The sequence below is a fragment of the Pagrus pagrus genome (genome assembly GCF_965226575.1).
Source record: "Pagrus pagrus genome assembly, chromosome: 16".
Classification (NCBI taxonomy): domain Eukaryota; kingdom Metazoa; phylum Chordata; class Actinopteri; order Spariformes; family Sparidae; genus Pagrus; species Pagrus pagrus.
The window spans coordinates 28,832,026-28,855,810 of record NC_140200.1 but is presented as its reverse complement, the minus strand read 5'-3'; the positions used below and the strand labels follow the sequence as shown (position 1 = coordinate 28,855,810).

General features: G+C 42.9%; 2 long non-coding RNA genes across 2 annotated transcripts; one reads left to right on the top strand and one right to left on the bottom strand.

Moving 5' to 3' along the window:
- The first annotated feature begins 3,558 nt into the window (after positions 1 to 3,558).
- Positions 3,559 to 5,111, top strand: LOC311271423. The gene is made up of 3 exons (XR_014624416.1): positions 3,559 to 3,761; positions 4,242 to 4,341; positions 5,036 to 5,111. It is a non-coding gene; the product is annotated as an uncharacterized lncRNA (long non-coding RNA).
- A 6,435-nt stretch (positions 5,112 to 11,546) lies between these two features.
- On the bottom strand, positions 11,547 to 12,267 carry LOC311271540. Its single transcript, XR_014624435.1, has 2 exons — positions 12,073 to 12,267; positions 11,547 to 11,716 (listed from the first exon to the last, which is right to left on the bottom strand). It is a non-coding gene; the product is annotated as an uncharacterized lncRNA (long non-coding RNA).
- Between the last annotated feature and the right edge of the window lie 11,518 nt (positions 12,268 to 23,785).

The window sequence follows — 23,785 nt, the reverse complement described above, 5'->3', positions numbered from 1 at the left end:
GTGATCCTGGCGATTTCTGGTCCTGCTACCATCCAGCGTCTGAGTGCTCCTGGATTTCCAGTCAGTCCGATAGCCCCACCAGAACCTTTGACCATGGCATTGTTCTGTTCATGGCACTGGTCAAGTGCCATGGCAGAGAACTGGTTGCTGGTTTTGTGCACCACAAATGTCCAGACCTGAATTCTGCTAGGACTTCTGGGTGTCTGTCCGCAAGAGTCATCATATCACGGATGTGTACAGGAAGCCATCTGCTGTAGTGTGTGTGATCCAGGGCGAACATCCAGGGCATGATCTGTGTCAGGGATTTCACGTACAGCTGGAAGTTGCCTTCACGAATGGACCTGATGTACCGCAGAACGAGAAGCTGCAATGACAGGGTCTTATGCCAGTAGTCAAAGTGAACACTGGCCTTTGCTTGCTGAATGCACCACTCCTCAAAAGATAGACTGTCAGGTGGCATGACATCTGTATCATCAGATACGCACTCTTCATTGTACGCTTGTTGCAGGAGTGTATAGAGACTTGCAGCCGTGACCTGGTGTGCATGGCGGGTCTTGGTGACATGTTTGGCATGTATGAAGGAATTGGCTGTTCCAGAACTTGCAATGTCAGCCTGGACCAGGGCATTGGTCCAGCCACTGCCTTCTAGCCAGTCTCCCAGCAACTTCAACATGGCCATTTCGATGTGTAGACCACCAAACATGATCACTAAGTGATCTTCTCCATAAGTGTCTGGCCAGGTCCACTGTATTTGTTTAGCAAGAGCATACAGTGGTTGGTCAGCGGCAAGGACAGGAAGAGCCATTTTGACTCATCACTAGCACACCGCGATCAGTTCCGCTTTGTGTGTGTGACGGATGCTGCATAAGTGAGATTCTGGTGCCGTGGAAGAAATCTTTGGCTGTTGCAGAACTTGGATTATGGTCTATGTTGTCCACAGCTCCTGTTGTGAACAGTCCATGACGCAACTTTGTTGGGCACACAACATCCTCCATCCTTAATTGCTGGCAGACACCATTGGCAATGTCTGATGTGATTTGCAGCAGCCTGTCATAGGAAACACACAATCCCAGATTGAACAGTGTGTCAATTAGCCCCCTACTTCGTGTAACTGCATGGATCTTGAGGGACAGATATAGAGGGAGTGGAGTTTCTTGGGTGTGCCTTGTATGTGCTGAGCTTGGTAAATCCATGTTCCGTGCCTGCTTCTTACCGTTAAAGACTATCAATTGGGAGATTGTTAGGGCAGGTTTTGTGGTGGTCTGATGCTCAATGCTAGAATGCTAAAACTAATGCTATTAGTAATGTTGTGAGCCTGTGAACTGGAAAAAATTAATGGACTGAAAAGAAATACAACGTACCTTTAGACCAGTAGTAGCCTTCTGATTGCACATGCCATTGATTCTAAACTTTCTGTTGTTTCTGATTAAGGTTGTGACAGAGAAGGGAAAAAAGCAAGTTGGTTCTGTCACATCAGCTGAGAGAGGCGAACTGGTGACTGTGGTGTGTGCAGTGAATGCTGCTGGGAATGCCACACCTCCCATGTTTATCTTCCCCAGAGTTAAGTTTAAGGACTGCTTCATGATAGGAGCACCTCCAGGAGCCAAAGGTACCTCCACCAGAACGGGATGGATAAATGAAGACACCTGGGCTGATCACCTGATACACCACACTAACTGCACCCCTGACCGTCCCATGCTGCTAATCCTGGACAATCTTAAAGCTCACATCTCACTTAAGGCAGTGGAAATAGCCAAGAGCAATGGTGTTGTTCTGCTCACCCTCCCACCGCACACATCCCGTCGCATGCAGCCTCTTGACGTGACCGTGTTTGGCCCATTCAAGACCCAATACAGCCGAGCTCTTGATGGGTGGATGAGAACTAACCCTGGAAAAACAGTCTCCATCTACCAGATTGCAGGACTTGTGAATGAGGCCTTCATATCAGCAGTGACACCACGCAACATCACCTCTGGATTTAGGTCCACAGGGATTTTCCCATATAACCGAGAGATTTTCCCTGCTTTTGCACCATCCATGGTGTCAGACTGGCCAAACCCTGAGCTGCAGCCTGCCCCTGCAGATGATCCGTATGGTCCACCCTCTGCAGATGATCCAACCCCTGCAGATGATTTGGATGGTCCACCCCCTGCAGATGATCCAACCCCTGCAGATGATTTGGATGGTCCACCCCCTGCAGATGAACCACCCGCTGCAGATAATTCACTCGCTGATGCAAATCCATCCACTGCTTTTGGTCCACATGATTGTGCTTCGCCTGGATATGTGTCTCCTCGTGAAATCCTACCACTTCCCAAATGTCCCCCCAGAACACAAACCAAACGAAAGCGTGTGAAGACAGCCATCCTAACTGATACTCCTGAGAAGCAGGCAATTGAAACAGCTCATAAAGAAAGACAAAAGAAACTGGCAGGGAAAAAGCTAAATAGCAAAGAAAAGGGAAAACCGAAAAAGAAAGCAATCAAAAAGAAAATCGTAGTTAGCAGCTCTGAGGAGAGTGATGTCCCACTTGATAATGTGTCTGACGAAGAGAGCTCTGAGGATGAGAGAAATGATCCAGGAAACACAGATCTGTCCGTGGTTGACTTTGCCATAATTAACTTTGCAACCAAACACAGGAGTGTCCGTTACATTGGCATGGTTGAGAAAGTTGAGGATGACGAAATACTTGCACAATTTCTCAGAAGAATCCAGGGAAACACAAAAGAGTGGGTGAGACCCACATTTGCCATAAAGGAAAATGATGTGGCATATGTTCCCAAAAGTGATGTGGTGAAGAAGCTGCCTCAACCTAAAAGGCCTGGAGGAACCACACGGAGAGAGCAACTCTTCATCTTCCCCTGTAACCTTCAGGGCTGGAATGTAGAGTAGGCCTAGTTTTAGAGTACTGTATGACAGTATGCTGATGTGCTAATCCAGGTGGGTTTAGTCCTGTGTTCTGAGTCCCTGGCTGTTCTAGCTGGTTCTGATTCCTTCCTCTGCTCTGACGCCCAGACACTAGCTGTCTCTAAGGGTCCTGTGTTCTGACCCCCAGACCGGTTCTTTCTGTCCTTTGAATGTTAATTAAAACATTTTGAATTATATTATGTTGTATTTGATTTTGTTCAGAGATACTTTCAAGTGTTCAGAAAAAATATGCTTAATTGACCAATCACCATGATTCTATTACTAGTCTGACATTAGTTCTGGAATGTGTGGTTGTCAAGCTAGCTGTCAGAATTCCAACTGCTACAATAAGTGTTGTTATGGTAGTTTCAGAGTGGAAAAAGTAAGTGGTTCAGTTTACCCCCAGGTGGTTCACTTTACCCCCTTGATTTCTCTGGTCTGTCTCAGTTTACCCCTAAGCTGGGGTAAAGTGAGACACAAGACCACTTTTTTTAAAAACAATCATATTTTCTCTGCCCTTCGTCCTGAATACATTCTGATAATTTCTATCACTAGGAAACACCCTGAATTAATGGGAAATGTGTAAATTTGACTCATATATCGTTTTAGCTTATTTAGAGGGGACCAAATGTAAAAAATGTCTCACTTTACCCCACTCTCCCCTACCTACAGCAGCTGACACTGCTGAACAAAGAAAGAAAAGAAAGACTGGACTCCAGAAGGCCACCAAAAAAAGATGTTAGATAGCTCAAGAATTAAAACGAGAGTCAACATTGGAGTGGACAACTAAAGTCAACTGAAGCACTCGAAGACCTGAACACGGATGCAATGGTAGCTGTGTCTCTGTTGGAAAGGTAATGAACTTGTTTGTTTTTTTTGGGGAAATGTATTATTACTCTGCATTATGTAGTCAACGTAGCTAGCGTTAGCTCCTTATGTTGCTGTTGTATGTATTCACCCAACACTAACGTTAGCAGTTTGTAGCTGACATATTTACATGTAACATCACCGTTTACATGCAGGCCAAACATGTACTGTTGGTCTAATCCATATAGCAGTATTCACACATGCACTGCTACCCTGGGCTGTTTGGACATTAGCCAGACGAGCTGTACAGTATGTGAGAGGAGGACTAATTCTTGTGTGCTACACGTGTGAAAGGCCAAGTCCACTGTTCAGAGGTCCTGGGAAGATTACATATATCTGTGAATATAGTTTGCATTGAATTTGTGAGCCGATGTTGTTAGATGGTATTTATATGACGCTCATTCATATAGACTTTGAACTGGATGTTTTACAAATGTGCTGATGTTGCCTATTTCTGTGTCCTATAGTTATGAGGGGGACGCATCAACTTCCAGACTTGAAGTGTCAGTTCACAGCAGAACCGTGTCCTGATGTTTCCACTATTTCTGTAGAGTCTCTCTCTGACAGGTGAGTGTAACTTGATGCTGATAGCAACATGGATCAGACCACTGTTATTCATGTAATATGTGTCTTTGATAGATACATTTCATAGATACATTTGTCCTTTCATATCAAGTTGGTTTGCTTTATGTGCATGAATGTGCTCCTTAGCAGGGATACAATACAAAAAGACGTGTTAGCCTACTGCTTGAGACTATTGCATATTAGTAATACATTTTTAAAAAGAAAATAGACTTTACATTTCAATTCATGATCTGACTGTCAGCTGACCACAGTAGAATGTGGGAAACACAGAATGCACCTGACAATACCCCATAAACACATTTCGATGTAACTTTATGTCCTGTATACACATTTAGTTCTCCATCCTTATCCAGTTTTCTGTAATTATTACAATTTCTGCAGAGATGATGGAACTCCTTTCTCTTAGGCCAGGTATTCCAAGGTGTACAACAAATGCATAGAAAAGATAATGAGAACCCCCCCCCCCCAAAAGAAAAGTAGAATTGGTAAATATGAAATGACTGTAAATGGCACAATTCCGATGTAACAGAGGCTATTTCTGGTTGTTTTCCGGAATATTTGTCACTGCATAAAATGCAGCTCAAGTTGTGGTGTTATAATAAATTGAAAATAATGTCAAGGTCCTTGAAAAGCTGTATTTACTGTCAGATAAGTAATTGTGCTATTCTTTCTACAGGAAACTGCCAAAACAGTAGAGAATTGAGACAGCACCAACGTCAACAGCCTAACCTGTTGGTGTACACTGATCTGAGTTTATAATCAGTCAAGAAACCTCTGGATGTCCTTCCTGTATATAGTTGTTTATGCTAATTGTACTATATATTGTCTAAACGATAAAAGGTATACTATTTTTATAGTGTTATTTATTTACATGTGTTCCAAAAAATGGAATAAACAATCAATCAATCAATCAATCAATCAATTAAAGCTTTATTGTCATTTAGCTGTACTTGCAAAAGTAGTGCAGCAAAAATGAGATTGCGTTTCTCCGGGATCCCATAACACAAACACAATAAATACAATATGTTACTATAATAATTTAAGAGGCCCTGCGATGAGCCGGCGACCATCCAGGGATATACCCTAGCCTCCGCCCATTAGAATACTGGGATAGGCTCCAGCAACCTGCCCCCTCCCCCCCCGAATGGGGGGATATAGCAGCAACATCTCCCGCGACCCACATCAGGATTAAGCGGCAAAAAGATAATGAGATGAGATGAGATGAGATAATTTAAGATTAAAGCTATGACTAAGGCAAAGTTCAGCAATCTAACAACTTGTGGAAGGAAGCTGTTGATTAGTCTGTTTGTTTGGCCTTTTAGACTCCGGAACCGTTTTCCTGATGGGAGCAGTTCAAAGAATGTGTGGAGAGGGTGGAAGGGTCCCTGACGATGTTCAGTGCCCTGCAACTGCGGCGGCTTAGGAAGAGTTCTTGGACAGAGGGGAGGGAAACTCCGATGACCCTCTCGGCTTCTCTAACTTCCAAGTTCAAGTTTCTTTATTAGTACCCAGAGGTAGAGTCCTCATACACACGTATGGGAAAACTTAGGACAGTGGAAATTAAAAAATGGCAAATTAAAAAGTTCTTACAGGTCCAGATCATACTAAGATATTGAAGTGAACTAAAATACTAATAGTAAAAAGTAAATAAAACAAAATGAATCAGTAAAAATTGTTTAGGTTGTAAAAACATACATAGTGCACCATACTGCAGCTGGAGTACCATGTCGATATACAATATGTCAGAACACTCTCCACCACACCACTATAGAAGGTCCTAAGGATGCTGATGGGGAGAGAGGCTTGTTTCAGATTCCTCAGGAAGTACAGTCTCTGCTGGGCCCATTTCATGATCCCTGAGGTGTTCTTATTCCAGCTTAGGTCCTGCGAGATCTGCTCTCCGAGGAACTTGATGTTCTCCACTCTCTCCACTGTGCGGCCACTGATGCTGAGAGGACTGTGCTCGGGCTGTGACCTCGGGAAGTTGATAATCATCTCCTTCTTCTTGTCCGCATTGAGCACCAGATTATTTTCTCTGCACCAAACCTCTAGGTGTTTAACTTTTTCTCTGTACATTGATTCCTCATTTCTTTTTTTTTTTTTTTATTGTTTTTATTTGAGAAAATGAGCATTGATCACAGATATTCAACATACATCAGTTTTCTTATTTTCTTCCCCCCACCCGTCCCCCCCATGCTGCAAGTGCAAAAAAAAAAAAAAAAAAAGGGTAAATAATTAAATAATGAGAATAAACTCAAAAAGCACACCTCAAATGTTGCACTGAAAAGGTTACAAGCATGGAAATATACACAATTAAATAAATATACAAGATTAAAATAATAATACCAATAAAAATAAATAAATAAAAAAATTAATTAATTAATATCAGAAGAAGTGGATATTCAAGACAGTACAAGTAGGCTATTTGCCTTCTGTGATTATCACTATGCAGGTTTTCCGAGGTCCCTGAGTCGCCAAGGAGGTGAAAACACAAGCACAACAGGATTTGTTCCTGCTTAATTTTCAGTTTTGTGTGAGGGTTTCAAGTTTCTCGAAATAAGATAGTAGAGGGGCCCATGTATCATGGAATTTTTGGGTCGACCCTCTAGTGCAATATTTTATCTTTTCTAGCTTAAGGAATAGAATCAGGTCTTTCATCCAGGAGGAAGCTTTGGGTGGATGTGCTGATTTCCACTCCAACAGGATTCTTCTCCGGGCCAGGAGAGTTGAAAAAGCAAGCACATTTTTAATTTTATTTGTTATTGATATACCCTCCCCTGGGACTCCAAATATAGCCATTTCGGCACTGGGTTGGATATCTCTGCTAAAAAATTCAGATAAAGTTTGAAATATCGTAGTCCAAAAATTATATAGTTTATTACAGGACCAGAACATATGGGCCAGGTCGGCCTTAGCGATATGACAACGTTCACATGTTTCACTGACGTTAGAGTATATCCTAGAGAGTCTGGCTCTGCTATAATGGATTCGATGGAGAACCTTGAACTGAATCAAGCCAAGGCGAGCGCAGGAGGTTGACCCATTCACTCTATATGATGCACCATCCCAGGTTGCATCTGAGATATTTATTCCAAGTTCTTCTACCCAATCTGCTCTGATCTTATCGAGCGTCACTTTATTGAATGATGTGATACTATTGTAAATTTTTGAGATGAGACCTCTATGGTGGGTGGGAATTTGCAGAATGATATCTATTCCTTTTTTTGGAGGTAAGTTAGGAAAGCATGGGCTGATGGTACGAACAAACTGGCGAATCTGAAGATAGCGGAACAGGTTAGAGTGCTGTAAATTAAATTTGGTGGAAAGAGAATCAAATGTAGCAAAAGTTCCATCTATGTAAAGATCGCTAAATTTACTTAATCCTGCCCTCTGCCACTGGACAAAGACGGGATCTAATTTGGCTGGGAGAAAGACATGATTATTGCAGATGGGACTATAAAGAGAGAAGTCTGTCAGATTGAAATTTTGTCTAAACTGTGACCAAATCTTTAAGGTGGAGATTACAATAGGACATGAGGAGTATTGTTTAGGAGAGAGGGGGAGCTTCGAGGAAACCAATGCAGGGAGTGATGATGATATACACGCATTAATTTCTGGTTGGCACCAATCAGCATCTGGTCTTTGAATCCAAAAAACTATTTTTTGTAGGTTTGCGGCCCAATAATAATACATCAGGTTAGGCTGAGCCATACCCCCCTCTGTTTTATACCTCTGAAGAAATATCTTACGAATTCTAGGATGTTTGTTACCCCACAAAAAAGAGGACAACAGTTTATCAACAAGCCTGAAGAATGACTTTGGAAGGAAGACTGGAATACTCTGAAAGAGATATAAAAACCTCGGCAATATATTCATTTTAATACATGCTATTTTGCCTGCTAAGGATAGGTTCAGAACACTCCACTTCTGAAGGTTGCATTTAAGATTATTTATCGGGGGGTAAAATTTTTGTCAAACAGACCAGAGAACGAACGGGTAATATTAATTCCCAGATATTTAAATCCTGATCTTGAGAGAGGGAAAGGCAAATCTGTTTCTGCAATTTGGAGGGCTAGGTTATTGATTGGAAAACATTCACTCTTTGCAAAGTTTAATTTATATCCTGAAAACCTGCCAAATCGGTGTAACATATTAACAATTTCAGAGGCAGATGACACTGGGTCTGAAATGTAAAGCAATAAGTCGTCTGCATATAGGGACACTCTGTGTTCTAACTGTTTTCTGTAAATTCCCTCAAAGCATTGTGAGGTTTTCAGCATAATGGAGAGAGGTTCGATAGCCAAAGCAAAGAGAAGTGGACTAAGAGGACAACCTTGCCGGGTACCCCTGGACAGTGAGAAGGACTTGGAACAGAATTTATTAGTAATCACGCATGCTTTAGGTGATGCATATAAAAGCCGTATCCAAGATATGTTTGGCCCCAAATCCAAATTTTCCCAATACTGCAAATAAATAGGGCCACTCCACCCGATCAAATGCTTTTTCCGCATCCAAGGAGACCACCACCTCGGGAATCTCCAGGGATGCGGAAGAGTGAACAACACTGAGGAGCTTGCGTATATTAGAGAAAGAATGGCGCCCCCTGATAAAGCCTGTCTGATCTGGCGATATTATGTCCACCATAGCGGTATCCAGCCTAATAGCAAGAAGCTTGGCTAGTATCTTAACATCTCCATTCAGAAGAGATATGGGCCTATAGGAGCCACAATCAGCTGCATTTTTGCCAGGTTTTAACAAGAGTGTTAGATTAGCTTCTGTGAGGGTCTGTGGCAAGGCTCCCTGATCCAGCGAATGATTAAACATATCAAGTAGCAGAGGGGCTAATTTGGATGAAATTTTTTTGTAAAATTCGACTGGGTAGCCGTCTTTGCATTGCTGAAATAGAGCTGATGACTTCGTTAAGTGTGATGGGCTTATCCAAATCTGTCCTCTTATCAGGGTTTATAGAAGGGGCATCTAAGTTATCTAAAAAATAGTTTATAATAGAATACCTTAAAAATATCATTTATTTCAACAGGATCAACTGTTAACTCACCAGAAGACTCCTGGATCTGTGGAATGAGCTGAGCCGCTGATCTACATTTAAGTTGGTGGGCCAAAAGACGGCCTGCCTTTTCACCATGCTCGTATATAAAACCTCGAGACCTGAGCAGATATTGTTCTGTTTCCTGTGTTGATATTAGGTTATATTGCATTTGTAAGTCTAGTCTTTCTTTATACAGTTCAGGGGAGGCTGATGTGGAGTGTGTACGGTCTAAGTCAAGCATTGATTTTATGAGTTGTTCCTGCCTTGATTTCCTGGCTTTATTGCGTGTTGCTGTGTAAGATATTATTTCGCCCCTAATTACCACTTTCAGTGTCTCCCACAAGATAGACAGTGATACTGAGTCTGATTTATTTGCCTGTAAGAAATTATCTATAGCTGTCGATATTATTTCTAAAAAAATTTCATCTGCCAGTAAAGTTGAGTCCAATCTCCAATTGGGGCGCTGAGCTTGATTAAGAGGAAAGCCTAAATCCAGCAATACTGGCGAGTGGTCTGACTCCACAATGGCAGAATATTCACTTTTTTTAACGAAAGGAAGCAGGGTTTTATCTATGAAAAAATAATCGATTCTTGAATATGATTGATGTACATGTGAAAAGAATGAGAACTCTTTATTATGTGGGAAAAGAAAACGCCAAGGGTCTATACAGCCTGCCTCATTCATAAATGTAGACATGGCATGAGCCATCTTGGATGGAGACACTGACTTGGAGCTAGATCGGTCCAAGGTCGGATCCATAACACAGTTTATGTCACCGCCAAAGATCAAACGGTGAGAGTTCATGTTGGGTAAAACAGAGATCAGCCTGGATACATGCATCATCATCCCAATTAGGAGCATATATACAAGCAAGTGTAACTTGAATATTAAAGAGGGAGCCAGTCACTATGACAAATCGGCCCTGTGGGTCTGATATGGACTCATTGGGTCTCATTCATGAAACGTGAGTAAATCTGTGAGTAGAGTTGCACATAAAAGCTCACGCTACTAAAACTCTACTCCGGATTCATGAACGGCGCGGGAAACTCAGATTTGATTGTAAAAACGTGTGTAAGATGATGAATGCCAACCCATCGTAAATTGACAGCGCGCCCCTGGTGATTATCAATTAGCATAGATCTCTGCCCATGAATAGCAAATGACCACCATATAAGGGCATAGGTGCATCCGCTCGGCCTGCGACCATGGCGCAAGGAAAGAAAGACAGAGAGAGGAAAAAAAACTTCTCTGAGGAGGAGATCGAGGTCATTCTGGGAGAAGTGGAGGTCAGAAAACACATTTTATTTTCCTCAGTCAGCTCTGGTGTCAAAGGGACAGGAAAAACAAAGGCTTGGAAGGAGGTAGTTGATGCTGTCAACTCTGTCTCCTCTGTTGGGAGGACCCTCCAGGAGGTCAAAAGAAAGTGGTTTGACATCAAATTAGATGCCAAAAAACGAATCAAAATAAATAAAACAAGCACTTCGGCCACGGGAGGAGGACCGTCCCAGCCAACACTGAGCCAAACAGACCAACGTATTGCAGGCATCATTGGGGAGACTGCATTATCAGGAATAATCCCTTAAGGAGATAGTGACATGCCTCCTTTGGAGCTGAGCCAGTCGCCATCAAATTCAGAAGGTAAGGTCACACGTGTCATTCGTTCACAATACATTCTGAAAACCATCTATAGCTCAGTGCTTTGTCAGGTGCTCCCTAAATTGAATGAATAGGCAACCAGAAATTCTATTTTGTGCTAATGATAAACTTTAAATAAATCAGTGATGTCTGTCGGAATGTATAGCTACTTAACACTTAACAAATAAAGACAACATTTAAGTCTGACGAAAAGCACACAGCTCGAAATACAACACGGTATAATAAATTATTTATTTTTGCAAGAAGTCAGTGTTGCGAGTCCTTCATCCTTTTTTCATGACAATACATTTGACTAAGCCTGCCCTTTCTTATGAGATGTGCGTGTCTTTTATTCGATGACAACCTACAGCATTTAGGTCATTCACATTTAATAAACAATTAATAAATTTAGGTTTGTGGTGTTCAAAGTAGGCCCACTTAATTGTTTAACACAAGTTCTGTTTTTACAAGTTCAAATAAATCCACTCTTGACTGTAGCCAATGTAAATGTTTTCCAAGCATATTTATTGATGTTTTTTTTAATTGTTTCAGCCGGCGAGTGCTCTTCCCGCGGCGCCAGTCCTCCACCTGCTGCTCCTCCTGCTCCTGCTCCTCCTGCTCCTTCACCCAGACGCCGAGGCTGGAGAGGTGACCCGGTCCTAACCGAGGAGGTTCTGAGGAATCAAGTGGCAATTGTTAGGGCAATTGAAGAAATAAACACTACCCTGCAAGACATCAACACCAGCCTTAAGGCAATCTGCCAGGCACTTTTGCCCCCCAAAAAATAAAGTTTACTTTTTTTCAGTGTCCCCCCTGTGTGATGTTTGGTTATTCTGGGTAAAAACATTTGGAGCTGTGGAAAATAACGCAATGCTATAACAAAGGCAGTATTAAAATGAATTGACGAACTAAAATAAGCGGGATGTTGGATAGATAAAATATATACGTTTTTGCAACAATATAAAATGTTCAGAGTAGCTTTTTTAATGTTAATGGTAGCTTGTGCAGTACTTGTGCAAGCAACATTTACCTTAAAATCGCTCTACAAGTCGCTGGCGTACCAGAACAGCAGCCGCATTCCTGATCTCACGAGCTGGTTCTGGAGGCAGCCGCTCAGGTGGATGTGGGACATCAGGTATGGGAAGTCCCCTCTTAATTGAAATGTTGTGCAGGACACAGCAGGCCATTATGATTTTGCACACCTTTTCGGGTGCATAGAGGAGGGTGCCACCTCTGTGATCCAGACACAGCCATCTTGCCTTGAGAACCCCGTTTGTGCGCTCTATAACGGCCCTTGTGACGGCGTGGGCTTCATTATATCGCAGCTCCAGTGGTGTCTGTGGGTTGGTCAGGGGTGTCATTAGCCACCGCGTAAGAGGGTAACCCCGGTCCCCTATGGATATAAAAAGATAAGTCTCTACATATAAATCACATGCATTTGTGAGTATATTCTTACCGATAAGCCAGCCGTCTCTCACAGCTCCATTCTCCAAACGGGTGCCAACTGCGCTATGGCGCAGTATGAAGCTGTCATGCGTCCCGCCGGGCCACCGTGCCACAACGTTGAGCAACACACACTTTGCATCACATATCAGCTGCACATTCACGGAATGAAAGTTTTTCCGGTTTATGTATGCAAATGCATCATCAGATGGAGCCTTGATGCGTACGTGTGTGCAGTCTATGGCACCGATTACATTGGGCATGTTGGCCAGCACGCAAAACTCCTGCTTTACTTGTTGCCTTTGTGCGCCATAGGGGAATTGAATGTACTCCGGCATTAAGTTATTAATGCCGGTAAGTACTGTGGGCAAAATGCGGCTCATTGATGGCTGGGATATTCCAGCTCTATCTGCTATCTCCCGCTGGAAGGTCCCTGTGGCAAGGAATCCCAGCACGGAGAGCACTTGCACATGTGCGGGGATGGCGTGGCTTCTTTGAGTTGGCCTCGTCAGATTAGGCTCCAGAATGTTGCATAAATACAACAGAATTGGTCTCGGTAGACGGAAACGACCAATCAACCACTCATCACTCTCAGCGAACAAATCTGCCCGGTCCCTGAAGTTCCTCTCTCTCCAGATAGCACCTTGTGCCAAATCGTGCAAAAGTGCAAGTTCAGCCATTGTTACCATTGTCTAAAACCGAAGTCCTTTTTATACGGTGGTAGATTTCAAATTGACAACACCTGGTGAGCACTATTTTGGCCGTGACAATAGTTTACATTTTTGTGTGATTTTATTATTATATAATATTTTTTTTTGATATGTAGAAAGCACGTGTTGTCTGTGGTTTTAAACAAGTAGTTCACATTCTAAATAAATCTAATCTATATCTTGAACCTTTAATTGTCAACTTATTTTCTGTAGAAAAATGCTACATTTTTTACATTTGTTAATATTTTGTCATATGTCGCATATTGCGTGTTTCAAAGGCATCAGCGTATTTTGAACATGAGAGAGAGTAATACGAATTAAAATTGTAATTTTCAACAGTGACAAGCAGTATTTATGTTTATTCCTACATTTACACAAGCGCTACACACAGTCCGGAGCAGGTGTAGATTTTGTGAGTAGCTACGAAAAAATCAGCACTACTAAAAGATTGATGAATGCGGAAATCGCACGTAAATTTGCGCTGCTCACGGTTTACACACAAATCCGTGCTGCTCACGTTTCATGAATGAGACCCATTGAGAGTAAACTGCACATTTTTGTGTATTAATATCGCTGTTCCTCTTGCCTTGGTATTGAATTGTGAATGATAAATTTGTCCTGCCCATGGTTTTTTAAGTTTCATATGGTCTGATGTTACCAAATGCGTTTCTTGTAAAAATGCTATTTCTGTTTTTAATTTTTTAAGGTGGGCAAAAATGTTGGCGCGTTTCACCGGCCCGCTCATGCCTTTTACATTCCAACTAGTGAAGCGGACTGCTGAACCTCTAATTTTTGCATTGTTGCTGGATAAGTCAGTCATAGTTGTTCAGTCTTATGGCTGTCATGACCCAGTGACCTCATCTGAAAGCCCATCACATGAAAGCATGTTGTCTTATCCACCAAATCAAATACCATAAAATAAAAAAACAAACACAAATGGATCATATAACCTAATATGGCAGCACTGAACCTGAACCCCATTAGAACCCATCCTAACTGTGCTTTCGCTTCCCCAACTGAAGCAAACTGCAGCTCCTTAAATAACTTGTAGGTCTCCCGATAGACCATCCTCTCATTAACCAACTTGGGGGGGCACCCAATCAACTTGTATGCAGGAATTACACTATTAATCTATAAATGAACCAGTAACAGTGTTTATAAACAGTGGCATATGTACACAAATATGCTGTTTTTCAGGGAAGCATCACAGTCAACCTTAGAATTAATGTAATCAATGGCCCAGATTCAAGTTAAAGTTAACATAACAGTGCAGCTATCTGGCTGCAGCACATTAAAACAAAGTATCTAAACATATGGTCCTTTCACCTAAAATTATTAATATCTGGGCCTTAGATAAAGTGGTTAGAAAATAAAACAAGACAGGTAAATAAAATAATATGGTAGTAATCTTAACAAGACCATACATAATCCAACATTACTCGTGGATGTGTGGGTAAATATTGAGAAATAAAGTAAAGTAAACCAAATATGGATTCTTACCCACTGAGTCTCAAGAGCCTGGAGAAACTAAAAACAGTCTACGTACGGAAACACCATAAGGCTGAGTTATTCTGTTGTCCTTTTCTTTCTTCTTTATTAAAGTCAGCAGTCAATCCCTGAACACAGAGTGCATAGCTGCCACAGCATAAGATTCACAGTCATTACTTCTCCAGTCGCGACGAGCCTGCGGACAGATGTTTACTTTGCAACACGGCGATCGTAGAATGCTTGGGCCTCTTCTGGTGTCTCAAAGAGGTGGCTTTCTCCATCATAAGTGACTCTGAGTCGGGCTGGGAACAGCAGACGGAACTGCACTCCTCTCTGGTAAAGAACCCGTTTGATGCCGTTAAACGCCGATCTTTTCTTAGCGAGAGTGGTGCTGAGGCCAGGGTATATTCTCAAAGTAGTCCCCTTATACTTTACTTTGTGCTGCCTGGACCATCTCAAAGCGACGTCTTTCTCCCGGTACCGATGAAAACACAGGATGAAGGGCCGTGGGGGTCGTCCTGCTACGGGCTTAGGTCCGGCTGCACGGTGTGCACGGTCCAGCTCTGGGGGGGACGGGAACACGTTATCCCCCATGACGTCTTTCAGCAACTCTGAAATAAAAATGGCAGGGTCATGGCCATCTTCACTTCCTTCAGGCAAGTTCAGGATGCGGAGGTTAGCTCTGGGGGATCTATTTTCCAAGTTTTCAAGGCGATCCAGCAGGGTTGCGTTCTGGGCCTGAAGGGATTTGACGGTAGCTTCAGCTTCACAAATCCGTTGGAAATTATCACCTGTCAGGGTTTCTGCTGCAACGAGTCGGCCCTGAAAAGAGCTAACTTCGTCACGTAGCCCATCCACTGAAGCTTGCAGAGGCTGAATTGTCTCTTGAATTAATGTGGCCACATCTTCCTTAAAGTTGGTCCGTTGCTTAGATAGTTCTGCAATCAGTTGAGGCATGGAGACCGGATCCCCGTGTTTGCTGTCACCAGGTTTTTCGGAGTCCGCAGACTCAGCCGCCATTGTTGCTAGCTTGCTGGCTATGCTATTTGTTCGTCTGGTTGAAGTTGGGTTTCTCTGTGATTTAGGATTATCACTGGACATTTCGCCGTCGTGAGGGTTCAACAACTATATTTACGTCGGTGCGACGCTTGATATGCGTGTAAAACTTCGATTATTAAAGTTATTAAGAGAGTTGATCGGGAGCCCCTTCACCCTACATCTCTCTCCTACATTGCCAAACCGGAAGTCCGATTCCTCATTTCTATGAATGAGCCCCACCACTGTGGTGTCTCCCACGAATTTAATGATCTGCTTCCCCTTGTGTCTGGATGCACAGTTGTGTGTTAGCAGTGTAAACAACAATGGACTGAGTACACAGCCTTGAGGAGATCCAGTGCTCAGCATGATGGAGTTGGAGGTGTTATTTCCGACACAGACAGACTGAGGTCTCTCTGTCAGAAAGTCCTGGATCCAGAGACGTGTGGTGGTGTTCAGGCAGAGTAGGAGGAGTTTCTCCATTAGTCTCTGGGGATGATGGTATTGAATGCTGAGCTGAAATCAATGTACAGGATTCTGACGTAGTTGTCTCTCTGGTCCAGAGTGGTGATGACTGAGTGCAAAGTGGTGGATATTTCATCCTCTGTGGAACGGTTGGGACGATAAGCAAACTGGTGTGGGTCATGTGATGCAGGGAGGCTGGCTCTGATGTGTGGTTTGACAAGCCGCTCAAAACACTTCATCACAATTTATGTTAGTGTGATGGGGCGGTAGTCGTTCAGACAGTATACAACTGATTTCTTTGCTACTGGTATTATAGTGGATGTTTTGAAGCATCTGGGGTCGATGGCCGTACTGAGGGAGATGTTGAAGATGTCAGTCAGGACATCTGCTAGCTCACCAGCGCAGGTTCTGAGCACACGTCCGGGATGATATCTGGGCCTCCCGCTTTCTGTAGGTTGACCCTGGTTAGGGCCCTGCGTGTATCTGCTGTGTTGATGGTGAGGGCTGGCCCGATCGATGGTAGAGAAGGACCAGCCCACCCTCTGGTTGTCGGGTTTGGTGCTTCAAAGCGTGCAAAGAAGTTGTTGAGCCTGTCTGGAAGCGAAGCATCATCGTCGTTGACCCCCTGCCTGGACTTGTAATCCGTCAGCGCTTGGACTCCCTGCCACACCTGCCTGGTGTTTCCTGTGTCGCAGAGGCGTCCCTGGATTTTCTCTGCATAGGTGCCTTTCGCAGCCTTGATTCCCTTTGAGAGCGCAGACCTGGCTGAGCAGAGAGCAGTCATATCCCCCGCCCTGAAGGCTGTGAAGGTCTTAATTACAGTGACATCCTCTGTGCACTTTGCAATGTAGCTGGTTACTGCCTCAGCATACTCTTCAATGTCTATTTGATCTCCCTGGGAGGCTGCTGTCTTAAAAACCTCCCAGTCGGTGTGTATGAAACAGTCCTGAAGTGCTGAGTCTGCCCTCTCAGGCCAGGTCCTGATTTGCTTTTTCACTGGCCTGCTGTGCTTCAGTAGTGGTTTGTAAGCAGGCACCAGCATAACAGATAGATGATCAGAACGGCTGAGGTGGGGTCGGGGCATTGCCTTGTATGCATCTGGGGAGTTTGTATACACCAGGTCCAGCATGTGCTCTCCTCTCTCCTAGCATTTGTGCTAGGAGCTATGTAAACAACGGCTACATTCACTATGGTGAAATCCCTCAGCAGATAGTATGGCTGGCATTTCACGATGAGGAACTCTGCCAGCTGAGAGCAGTGTTTTGTGGCTAACGTGGCGTTTACACACCAGTCTTTGTTGATATGGATGCACAGACCCCCTCCTTGACTTTTACCTGAGGTAGCTGCATTTCTGTCAGCCCAGAAAGCTGTCATCCCCTCCAGCTGCATGGCCGCATTTGGGATATTCTGGAGCCATGTTTCCGTGAAAGCAAATGCACAGCAGTCTTTCCACTCTCTATGGGTTTCTCTCAACAGATGTAGCTCATCCAGCTTGTTGTCGAGGGAGCGGATGTTGGAGAGTAGGAGTAGCGGCATTTATCATTTTCAAGACTTTATTCAAACAATTTAGAGATAATGCAAAACAAGGAGTAAAGTTCCAACACTTGATGTGATGGCTCCAAACGTAAACAGATAAGCAACATGATTAGATATTTTTATGGAACAGAGCTCGACTGTCCTCAGCATACTGTGAACATATACACATATACAAATGCCCTTAATGTTAAACTGAAAATAGATTTGTAGATTAAAGCAACGCCTCCACCCTGTTTAGAGGCCTAAGCAACATGGGCGTAGTTATAGACAGAAGGGGAGGCTTCATTTAATTGCAGAAAAGTATTAGGTTTCAGCCATGTTTCACATAAGCCAATCATGTCCAGCTTATGCTCAGTAACCAAATCATTAATCAGTAAGGCTTTGGTGGACAGTGATCTAATATTAATGAAGCCATATTTGAGGGTTTTAAGCTCATTGGAGCGGCAGTTTCCAGTGACAGGTCGTTCAGTGGAGCTCACGAGTTGATAATTTATTAATTGGAACAAGGCACATTTTAGTAATATGTTTTGGTTGTCTATGCAGGTAGGGATGACGGGATGTTGTAGTGATTAGCTTTGGTATTTTATTATGGAAGACTGTGTAAGGCGCTTGCTGAGACATTTCCCCACTGTCAGAGGTGGAGATCAAAATTAGATTATTGTGATTTACACATTTAGAGGATGATTCAATGAGAGAGTGACGAGGGGAAGGTGACAGTCTCAATGTTGTAAACTAAGCTATCAGTCTGGTATTTTGCACTATATCCCTGACTAGCCATATCAACTAGGCTAGTTGACTCCACACCAGCCCTAACTGTATCGCTAGCAGGCCCTCTAGTCACCTGCGACCTGCCGAATGCTATATCCCTGGTGTCAAACCTGCTTCAAACACCTGTCTATATTGCTTGATAAAACGGCAGCGCCGACTCCAGTAGGATGAAGGCCGTCTGCTCTCAGCAGGTGGGGGTGACCCCAGAAAGAGGGCCAGTTATCCATGAAAGCACCTTGTAATTGCTCATTTTGATAAGACCTATATAAATAACCTTTATTATTGTTATTATTATCAACCACACAAGACGTTTCTTAACAGATGCACAACAGAAGGCCAACTGCCTACAATCTAGCGTTAATATTACAATTGCACAGAAAATTAGTTTTGACAACAAACAGCATGTTTTGTAGAAACTCCTAACAGCCAATCAGCTCTTTGATCCGGCGACAGCCAGGCGTTTCCTATCATGCCCTGGGTCTTGCAGTTGGTGGAGAGCAATTGCGGTGCTTGGCTCTAAAAACTGCAGCTGCCTTGATCTCGTGAGGTTATCGTTGCCCACGTGTGCATGATGTTCATGAGGATCAGGTCGGACACTAATCTAATGGTCATGCCATTGTATGGCAATCACCGGCAGGGTTTCCCCTAGAAAACTTGTTAAGCCCGGTGGTAGGGTGGCCCACCAGCGGCCCACCGGTGCCCAAGCGTGTTTTTTTGTGTCAGGGGCTGAGCCTGACCATTGACTGATGGCAGGGCCCTATAGGTAACAGATTCATTAATGGAGTAGTAGAACTTCCATAAGGATTTAAGATCAATGTTAAAAGTTGACAATATTGAAAAAAAAATTGAAAATATGATCATTATCATGTGTTATTATAAGACATTTATGTAACACCAGGTCTTACAGATTGCACTCTTGAAATGCTGTTCAAACAACCACAAAAATAAATAAATAATACAAATACTATTTAGATAAATAATATCAACTGTCTGCACTAAAAACTAAAAAACAACTGCCTGGTGTCTCCAGAGATTTTAATTTTTTCCTCAGAGATTTTTACAATCTGGAGTCACGTAAACATGACCACGCATCTTTTTCTGGTCAGTCGTCATGGAAACGTGACAATCACGGATCTACCAAAGATACTCTGTAATCTACTGTTTGGACCAGAGAAAACAAACGTGTGTAAACGCGAACCGTACGAGCTGAAAAATGAAACGCTGGGTCATTTTCACATCTGGTAAAAGCACCTCGGCTCACAGAAGTCCGGAGCTCTGACGCTGCAGGGGATGACGTGCTAACAGCTAGCAGCTACTAGCCGCTGCAGCAGCTGGCTGAGCCTCTAGAGTCGCGGCTCAGCTCACGTTAACGGCTATGAGGTCGACGTCGACCTGGTGCGTTCCTCTCGGTCAGCTGGTGAAGCAGCGGTCTGATGAGCATGATGTCTGTGACAGGTCCTGCTAGCGCGACGAAGTTGTGACATTGTTGGGTGATGAAAAAGACACTTGATCACGTGTTGATGGAGCGCAAAAACTGATTTAAAAAAATAAATAAACGATGCTTAGCCTGGCGGGGGGGCAAGGAAGACCTGGCGACCCGCCAGGCTTATAATACACTGGGGGAAACCCTGGCCAGTGATCGATTTTGCACAGGCCTCGTGCATCTCTATTGCAAAACGTCAAGCAAGACAAGTCACAAGGCCAGTCACAATGAAAGGAGCACCTTAAATGAGAGAGAAAAGGCAAGCCATGTCATGAGAACTGCATCTGTTAGTCTCTACAACTAGGGATGGGTATGGTTAAGATCTTATTAATACCAATGCCACTCTTTATACTGCTTATCAATATCAGTATCAGTTATCAATAGTCTTGAGTGCAAAATTCATGTTGTGATTAAAAAATCAGTACTACTTTTATATTAGTTTGGGGAAAAAATATTTAACAACATAGTATTATGATAAAATTAAATAGATTGTTTTAATGTTTTGTTTTAATGTCTATTTCTTAACTTGTTTTAATGTTTTGTTTTAATGTATTTTAAATGCTTTTATGCGCCTGTAAAGCACTTTGAGTTGCCTTGTGTCTGAATTGTGCTATACAAATAAACTTGCCTTGCCTTGCCTTAACAGCCTTCTTAGCGACCAAATGAGAAACATGATAACTGGACCAGTTGGTATAGATACTGTAAATGTTTGGTAGTTGTTAATACTTTAGAAATGTCTCTTTTTGTTGTCTTGTCTCTAGTTATTGCTCTGGTTATATTAGGTTACACTACTGACAATTTAAAATCACTTATTACATAAAAACAGACATATGATAGCATATACTGTAATATTTGTATGCTATTTCATCTCTAAGCATCTCTAATTTTAGTTTTAAAGATTATTCTAAAGATTATTATGCCCGCAACAGTTTCCCACTTTGTATTTATTGTGGCCTACTGTACAGGAAATTGCACAAAAATGAAACATAGCATACTATGTGATTGCTGTTTTCTGCTGTGGATTGTGTTTACTAATACATCCATTCATTTAGAACACTAAAATTTGAATCGTCATCAAGGAAAAATACCATCTTGTTTATCTGATTTCACAGGATTTCATTTGTCACACAGTTGATTAGAGAGAGGGAGAGACCATTCTGCTGTGGTTGAGTTACATTGACTTTGAACTAGTAAGGGACCACAGACAGAAAGATGAAGTTTGTCTTGAAAAGCTGTCAATGCATAAGCTGTTTGGTCGGAATCAGAAACGGTCTTGCAATATAACCCGCAGATTCCACTGGATATGGTACGGCTGCGTTACGGCTCCACCACAGCGGCGGAGCTGATCCGTAGCACTCTAGTCTTTGTGTTAAATTCCACCAGGTCCGCTGCGCTGCGTGTCTGCTGCGTCCCAGCTCCGGCAGTCCGCAGCCCTGCAGATCAGATACGCAGGACTTCTATTCTGGCAGACGCCACAACACAACGCAGCAATTCAGCCAAATTTAGCACAGAGCAGACAGGAAGTCAGAGACGAAACAACAACAAGACATCCGGTTGATTTTCAAAATAAAATACTCCGTGTTGATACAAACACAAAAACCTCAAGAAAGAGACAAATACGAGCTCTTCTTCTAATCTGTCGGTCGGGAACACTTCGTGTTGTTGTGTTTATAACACATACACATAACTGCGGTCATGTGTGATCATGTAATTATCGCGGGAATTCCTCGGTTTGGTAACTCCAGCTGATCGGCAGAGCTGTGCCGTGGCGGACTCAAAACGCAGCTGGTGAGGGTTGCCGGACGAGGACGACGGAGCAAAATCGTACCGGAGCCGTAACGCAGCCGTAAAGCAGCCGTACCGTATCCAGTGGAATCTGCGGGTAAGACTCAAGAGAAAATCAGCGCAGTTACGAGAGAATCCTTTAAACATGCTTTCAGCTCAGTCCTGTCCTGCATTGTTTTCTCGGTCCTGCTAGATAATGTCTTTTAAGCCTGGGTTGCACACACTGCACTAAAAGTCACCCAGTCATGTTTCAACTGTTCATGCACAATATCAAGAAAAATGCAAAAAGGCTATTCAGCTTAATACAAACTTACAATTCTTTCAAGTCATCTGCCTCAAGTCAAAGTTAAGTCTCAAGTCATAAACACTAAGTCAAAGTCAAGGCGAGTCTTTTATCACCGTGTTTTTTTTGCGACTTAAGTCAAGTCATGCGAGCGGAGTCCCCCACCCCTGACAAATATTGATTGAACTTTCATTCAATTCGATTGAGCATTTCAAACAGACAGAGGACAATGAGATATCACAACTGCCCACAACAAACATAATTGTGAAACGCAGGAGACATGATGAATGAGACAAGAAGGGGGCACCCTTTAATCAGGCAAGGCAAAAGAGGCCATCACAGCAGACAAGATTCAAGATTCCTTTGTTGTTGCATCCCATTGCATACCCTCTCACTCGCGCGAGATACGGACGGCAAAAGAACACTGGACTCAATAGAAAGACAAGGAGGCTCGTCATTGTTCCTGACATTTTGTGGTTTTCTATCGGTTTTAACTTAATTTTATGTTGTTAAAATGGGTATTTCCTGCTGTGCCGTGCAGTGTACCAACAGACAAGGCTGCAAACCTGATCTAGCCTTTTACAGAATTCCCTTTGAGAAGGACAGAAGACGGCTATGGATAGCTGCAATTAATCGCAAGGGCATTTTGTACAAGGTAAGTTTCATATTAAAACGTTATCAAAGTTATGTTAGAGTCAGTCAAAACAAATTCAATGTAGTTAGCTCATGTAGCTACCGTTAGCTAATAAACTCAAGTAAGGTTTGATTACTAGCCTACTAGCGATGCTAGCTGGCTAGTCCTTCTCAGGACTCTGTTTGTATTAGCTGGCACCCCCAGTAGTATAGAACATCTGATCTAGGACCACCAGCTAATACACAGAGAGTCTCAGGAATCTGCTAAGGTTGAAAGTGATATAGATGTCGTTCATGGAGCAAGTAGATCTGACAACATGCCAAATGACACTGAAATGAGAGCCCTGTATCTAAACAATCTATGCATGTTTTACATGCAGCTGCAGGCTAAGTACCTTGTTCCATCATCAACTGTGCAGATGATTGTTGAAGAAACAGTTTGAATGACAATTGTCATCAGCTCACTATGAAGGAATTCAAGGAGGTACTGGCAGCTAAAACAAACTGTCTGATACTGATATTGACAGTGACAGTTTGATTTGTTTGGGAGGGGCAGATATGCATGATTTGCATGCAGCTCTCAGCTTTACACTGAGTGCAGAAGAAAGCAGTTCTTCAAAAAAAAACTTTCCACATGTGCACCCACAGGCTATCTATCTTGGTACAGATGAAAATAGGAGGGAGTGCTACGCACAGTATATAGCCCTTCAAGATACTTTTAAAGCCATGCTAAAATACCCTGTTGTGTGGCAAGAGTGTCAGAAGTCACAAAGAAATGCTGCATCTGCTAATGTGTTCACTGATGTTTGTGATGAGTCCGTTTTCAAGTCCAAGGGTCCAATAAGTTTAAAGCTTATCTTGTACCAGGATGCATTTGAAGTAGTGAACCCTCTTGGATCATCAAAGAAAAAGCACAAAATAGTAGGTGTTTTCGTTACCTTTGCCAACTTTGAGCCATTCTAACGTTTGAGTGTTGACAACATGCAGCTTTTGCTTCTGTGCCCTGAGAGAGTCTTTAAGTACTTTGCACATGACAAGTTGTTCACAATGCTGTCAGATATTAGAGAACTTGCGAGAAATGGACTGGTCACTTCATCTGGCCAGGTGGTGCCGG